Here is a 6,844-nt window from a genome sequence, read left to right as displayed (position 1 = left end):
TGCTATTTTTTCGTTTGTTCGGCCTTCCTTGAAATGTAATCATTCATTTTTGATGATGAAATGCAGTTTATTCTAACCTCAATATTCTGATATAAGGAATTATTGAAGTACTTTATGCGAATAGAAATAAACAAACAAAAGAAGAGGAAATAAAGATAAAGAGCCTTTTTGTTGCATTGTAAGCCACCCCAGGTAATAACTTTGCCGTCCGATATCCTGCTCATGTGGCAACAGCCTTAGCTCAGAGATTAGGTTCATCTCTGTCCAGTTTGTGTTATTTCACACATTCAATTGATGGAAAAGGCTGCCACCTAGTGTAGAATTTAACTGAAAAGGAAATCGATTTCCTCAGAGGTAAAACTATTTAGTGTTCTTCCATTATACGGATCTAAATGACTTTCATTCCGACCCTTCCAAATATTGGCATTCCTTTCAGTAAGTATTAATGGACAAGTCCATTTTCACGTATCTTAGCTAGCGTATTCAACACGTTGGGCGTTAGTCAACCACTACGTTGCACTCAGTGCGGATCCGTGTGTGCCGGGTAAATAGCGGGAAAGGCCAAAATCAAGATTTGTGCCGGGCGCGAGCCAGTTTTGCCATTGACTCAGACCATTCCCAATGGCACATTCCATATCGCGGCCAAAAATGGCGAGCACATCATTAACCGTCATTTTCGTTCATTTCAAACTCATTAGCGGGATTGAAGTCGAATGCAGCGACTCGCCAGCGAGAAATCATGCGGGCGTCGTTTAGTACTCCTTTTTAAAAAGGTCAAACTGGCTTCTGAAGGGAAGGGAGGAGGTGACTAGCTATTTTCATTTTTCAACATGCGGCTCAAAGGTACCGGAGCTGCTGGCCCAGTGCTCGGTGGGAGGGGATCCCTCAGGGGGGTTGGGCTGGGTGGTGAGGGGCTTTTCGTCTGCGACGCCTTCAAGTCATCTTTAAATATTGTGGAGCCCCAATACAGGGGCAAGTTGCAGCCTGTCTTTCCCACCAAACACTTTTAATAATAATCTTTATTGTCACAAGTAGGCTTATATTAACAATGCAATGAATCCCCTAGTCGCCACACTCCAGCGCTTGTTTGGGTACACTGAGGGAGAATTCAGAATGTCCAATTCACCTAACAAGCACATCTTTCAGGACTTGTGGGAGAAAACCGGAGCACCCGGAGGAAACCCACGCAGACACAGGGAGAACGTGCAGATCCGCACAGACAGTAACCCAGCAGGGAATCGAACCTGGGACCCTGGAGCTGTGAAGCAACAGTGCTACCCACTATGGCTTCAATGCTGAAAGTCAAATTCACTCCCTTTGACTGTGACCAGCCTGTAACTTCACAGCTGAAGGCTATTGCTAAATGAGGAATTGTCCTTGTTAGTTGTGAGAGCACTTTCCAGCTGCAAGTTGTGTTTGCTGCTTGCCACTGCTGGTGGCTGCAAATGCCTGGATGCTGCTGTAGCTGAGAGTTTGTTTGCTGCTGTCTTTTTCTGCTTGCCTGCTGCCTTGGGCTTACTTGCTGCTTTCTGGATGAAGGGAAGGAAGAAAGAAGGTAGTTGCCTTTCGGTCTCTTTCCCCCCCGTGTTCTTTTGGCCCGATCCTCGGACAGGGTGGTGATAGATCAGACGCTGATACTGGAGAGGAGGGGAGGCGGCCTGGCCCAACTCCCCAGCCCGAGATTGTGGTGGGACACTTTCATGGACTACCGTTGACTTTTTATGTTAAGTAGCTATCTGCTGCTCTCGTTATGGGAGACGTGCAGGTCACTGGTGTCTTCTGTTTTCCTTTTTTACTGCATTTGGTCTACGTTTGTTGGGGGAGGGGTTTGTTGTGCTCCAGGTTTTCCATGGCGATCGCCACCCTAGCAGTGTGCCAAGCGAGCACTTTTCCAGGAGACTCATCCGGAGTGAGACTCATCCAGAGTGGGGGATTGAAACTTGGTAATTTGGTGCAGTGAGGTAATTCGGTGCAGAGTGTAAGGAGGTGCTTTTTAACCCTGGTAAGTGACTGGTAAGTAGTTTCTCTTTTTCTTTTCATTGTCTAATTTATTTATTTTTTATTTTGAAATTCTAGTTGTTTAAGTTTACCAAGGGTTTAAGACATGGCAGGAGATCCCAGACCCGTGTCATGCTCCTCATGTGCGATGTGGGAGCTCAGGGACACGTCCACTGTCCCTGGCTCCTTCACGTGCAGGAAGTGTGTTCAGTTGCAGCTCGTTAGACCGCTTGAAGGCTCTGGAGCTGCGGATGGACTCACTTTGGAGCATCCGCGATGCTGAGGAGGTCGTGGATAGCACGTTTAGCAAATTGGTCACACCGCAGGTGAAGGTTACTGAGGGAGATAGAAAATGGGTGACCAAAAGAAAGAGCAAGAGTAGGAAGGCAGTGCAGGTGTCCCTTGCAGTCATCTCCCTGCAAAACAGATATACCGCTTTGGATACTGTTGAGGGAGATGGCTCACCAGGGGAAGGCAGCAGCAGCCAGGTTCATGGCACCGTGGCTGGCTCTGCTGCACAGCAGGGCAGGAAGAAAAATGGCAGGGCTATAGTGATAGGGGACTCGATCGTAAGGGGAATAGACAGGCGGTTCTCTGGACGCAATCGAGACTCCAGGATGGTATGTTGCCTCCCTGGTGCAAGGGTCAAGGATGTCTCGGAGCGGCTGCAGGACATTCTGGGGGGGGGGGGGGGGGGGGGGGAGGGTGAACAGCCAGCTGTCGTGGTGCACATAGGCACCAACGATATAGGTAAAAAACGGGATGAGGTCCTACAAGCGGAATTCAGGGAGTTAGGAGTTAAACTAAAAAATAGGACCTCAAAGGTAGTAATCTCAGGATTGCTACCAGTGCCACGAGCTAGTCAGAGTAGGAATGTCAGGATAGATAGGATGAATGCGTGGCTCGAGAGATGGTGCAAGAGGGAGGGATTCAAATTGCTGGGGCATTGGGACCGGTTCTGGGGGAGGTGGGACCAGTACAAACCGGACGGTCTGCACCTGGGCAGGACTGGAACCGATGTCCTAGGGGGGGTGTTTTCTAGAGCTGTTGGGGGGTTTAAACTAATGTGGCAGGGGGATGGGAACCGATGCAGGAAGTTGGAAGGTAGTAAAACAGGGACAGAAGCAAAAGGAAGTAAGGGGAAAAGTGCAAGGCAGAGAAGACATAGTCAGAAATCTAAAAGGGCGACAGTACAAGGTACAGTGACTGAGGGGAGCACAGTGAATAGGCCTAGTAATAACAAAAGGAATAAAACTGGAGATGTTAAGATTCAAAACAGAGGTAAAAAAACCAACATAAGTGTACTTTACCTGAATGCTCGTAGTATTCAGAATAAAGTAAATGAGTTGATGGCACAAATCATCGTAAATGACTATGATTTAGTGGCCAATACTGAAACATGGTTAAAGGATGGTCACGACTGGGAGTTAAATATCCGAGGGTATCAAACTATTCGGAAGGACAGAGTGGATGGCAAGGGAGGTGGTGTTGCTCTGTTATTTAAGGATGACATCCGGGCAATAGTAAGGTATGACATCGGTGCTATGGAGGATAAGGTTGAATCCATTTGGGTGGAAATCAGGAATAGTAAGACGAAAAAGTCACTGATAGGAGTAGTCTATCGGCCACCAAATAGTAACGATATGGTGGGGCAGGCAATAAACAAAGAAATAACTGATGCATGTAGAAATGGTACAGCAGTTATCATGGGGGATTTTAATCTACATGTCGATTAACCAGGTCGGTCAAGGCAACCTTGAGGAGGAGTTTATAGAATGTATCCACGATAGTTTCCTAGAACAGTATGTAATGGAACCTACGAGGGAACAAGCGGTCCTAGATCTTGTCCTGTGTAATGAGACAGGATTAATTCATGATCTCATAGTTAGGGATCCTCTCGGAAGGAGCGATCACAATATGGTGGAATTTAAAATACAGATGGAGGGTGAGAAAGTAAAATCAAATACTAGTGTTTTGTGTTTAAACAAAGGAGATTACAAGGGGATGAGAGAAGAACTAGCTAAGGTAGACTGGGAGCTAAAACTTTATGGTGGAACAGTTGAGGAACAGTGGAGAACCTTCCAAGCGATTTTTTACAGTGCTCAGCAAAGGTTTATACCAACAAAAAGGAAGGACGGAAGAAAGAGGGAAAATCGACCGTGGATATCTAAGGAAATAAGGGAGAGTATCAAACTGAAGGAAAAAGCATATAAAGTGGCAAAGATTGCTGGGAGATTAGAGGACTGGGAAATCTTTAGAGGGCAACAGAAAGCTACTAAAAAAGCTATAAAGAAGAGTAAGATAGAGTATGAGAGTAAACTTGCTCAGAATATAAAAAGACAGTAAAAGTTTTTACAAATATATAAGACAAAAAAGAGTGGCTAAGGTAAATATTGGTCCTTTAGAGGATGAGAAGGGAGTTTTAATAATGGGAGATGAGGAAATGGCTGAGGAACTGAACAGGTTTTTTGGGTCGGTCTTCACAGTGGAAGACACAAATAACATGCCAGCGACTGATAGAAATGAGGCTATGACAGGTGAGGACCTTGAGAGGATTGTTATCACTAAGGAGGGAGTGATGGGCAAGCTAATGGGGCTAAAGGTAGACAAGTCTCCTGGCCCTGATGGAATGCATCCCAGAGTGCTAAAAGAGATGGCTATGGAAATTGCAGATGCACTAGTGATAATTTACCGAAATTCACTAGACTCTGGGGTGGTCCCGGTGGATTGGATATTAGCAAACGTGACGCCACTGTTTAAAAAAGGAGGTAGGCAGAAAACAGGAAATTATAGGCCAGTGAGCTTAACTTCGGTAGTAGGGAAGATGCTGGAATCTATCATCAAGGAAAAAATTGCGAGGCATCTGGATAGAAATTGTCCCATTGGGCAGACGCAGCATGGGTTCGTAAAAGGCAGGTCATGCCTAACTAATTTAGTGGAATTTTTTGAGGACATTACCAGTGCAGTAGATAACGGGGAGCCGATGGATGTGGTATATCTGGATTTCCAGAAAGCCTTTGACAAGGTGCCACACAAAAGGTTGCTGCATAAGATAAAGATGCATGGCATTAAGGGTAAAGTAGTAGCATGGATAGAGGATTGGTTAATTAATAGAAAGCAAAAAGTTGGGATAAATGGGTGTTTCTCTGGTTGGCAATCAGTAGCTAGTGGTGTCCCTCAGGGATCCGTGTTGGGCCCACAATTTACATAGATGATTTGGAGTTGGGGACCAAGGGCAATGTATCCAAGTTTGCAGATGACACTAAGATGAGTGGTAAAGCGAAAAGTGCAGAGGATACTGGAAGTCTGCAGAGGGATTTGGATAGGTTAAGTGAATGGGCTCGGGTCTGGCAGATGGAATACATTGTTGACAAATGTGAGGTTATCCATTTTGGTAGGAATAACAGCAAACGGGATTATTATTTAAACGATAAAATATTAAAGCATGCCGCTGTTCAGAGAGACTTGGGTGTGCTAGTGCATGAGTCACAGAAGGTTGGTTTACAAGTGCAACAGGTGATTAAGAAGGCAAATGGAATTTTGTCCTTCATTGCTAGAGGGATGGAGTTTAAGACTAGGGAGGTTATGTTGCAATTGTATAAGGTGTTAGTGCGGCCACACCTGGAGTATTGTGTTCAGTTTTGGTCTCCTTACTTGAGAAAGGACGTACTGGCGCTGGAGGGTGTGCAGAGGAGATTCACTAGGTTAATCCCAGAGCTGAAGGGGTTGGATTATGAGGAGAGGTTGAGTAGACTGGGACTGTACTCGTTGGAATTTAGAAGGATGAGGGGGGATCTTATAGAAACATTAAAAATTATGAAGGGAATAGATAGGATAGATGCGGGTAGGTTATTTCCACTGGCGGGTTACAGCAGAACTAGGGGACATAGCCTCAAAATAAGGGGAAGTAGATTTAGGACTGAGTTTAGGAGGAACTTCTTCACCCAAAGGGTTGTGAATCTATGGAATTCCTTGCCCAGCGAAGCAGTTGAGGCTCCTTCATTACATGTTTTTAAGGTAAAGATAGATAGTTTTTTGAAGAATAAAGGGATTAAGGGTTATGGTGTTCGGGCCGGAAAGTGGAGCTGAGTCCACAAAAGATCAGCCATGATCTAATTGAATGGCGGAAAAGGCTCGAGGGGCCAGATGGCCTACTCCTGCTCCTAGTTCTTATGTTCTTATTGCCGGCAACATCTCCTGCAACCGAAGCCTTTGGGAATCCTCTAATGGACTATGCAATCACTGGAATGTACCTGACATCCCCTCCTGAATGTCACGGTTCTTGCCCATCATCTGCTCTGGGAGAACCTTGTCCACAGTGGCTCAACATCTGACTGGGACCCAGTGGAGTCCTGGGATCCAGCAGACCTCCGACTCCCTTGGATGTTCCTTCCTACAGATGTGCATCAGCAACTGTGGTGGTCACCAGATTGTGCCCCAGAAGCCTGTCCACTAATGTTGCCCACTGTGGTGTGTGTCTCTGCGCTGATGGAAGGTGATAGCTGTGATGCTTCGCTGGTGGCCTCCTTGGAGCTCTCCTTCTTGGTGGTCTCGTTGGCCCGGGGGGGGGGGGGGGGAAGGAACATCTCCAGATTGGCCGGATTGGAAAACCTGGAGCACAACATGAGTGGTGGTGCCCAAGACATGGCTCAGTCTGTGATGACCATGGCTAGGGGCCTCGACATGATGTCCCAGTCGCTGAGGGATGTGCCCCAGAGCGTGACAAAGTCTGTGAGGAGCATCGCTGAGGGCGTCAATACCATGGTGCAGACAATGGGGGACCACCAGGACTGGCAGAGCCAGATGACTCCGAAGCCTCTGGAGCTCACTCCAGACGGAGATCGTG

Source organism: Scyliorhinus canicula, chromosome 16 (assembly GCF_902713615.1).
Source record: "Scyliorhinus canicula chromosome 16, sScyCan1.1, whole genome shotgun sequence".
Classification (NCBI taxonomy): Eukaryota; Metazoa; Chordata; class Chondrichthyes; order Carcharhiniformes; family Scyliorhinidae; genus Scyliorhinus; species Scyliorhinus canicula.
The sequence above is the reverse complement of the archived record's forward strand: the minus strand, read 5'-3'. Positions refer to the sequence as shown.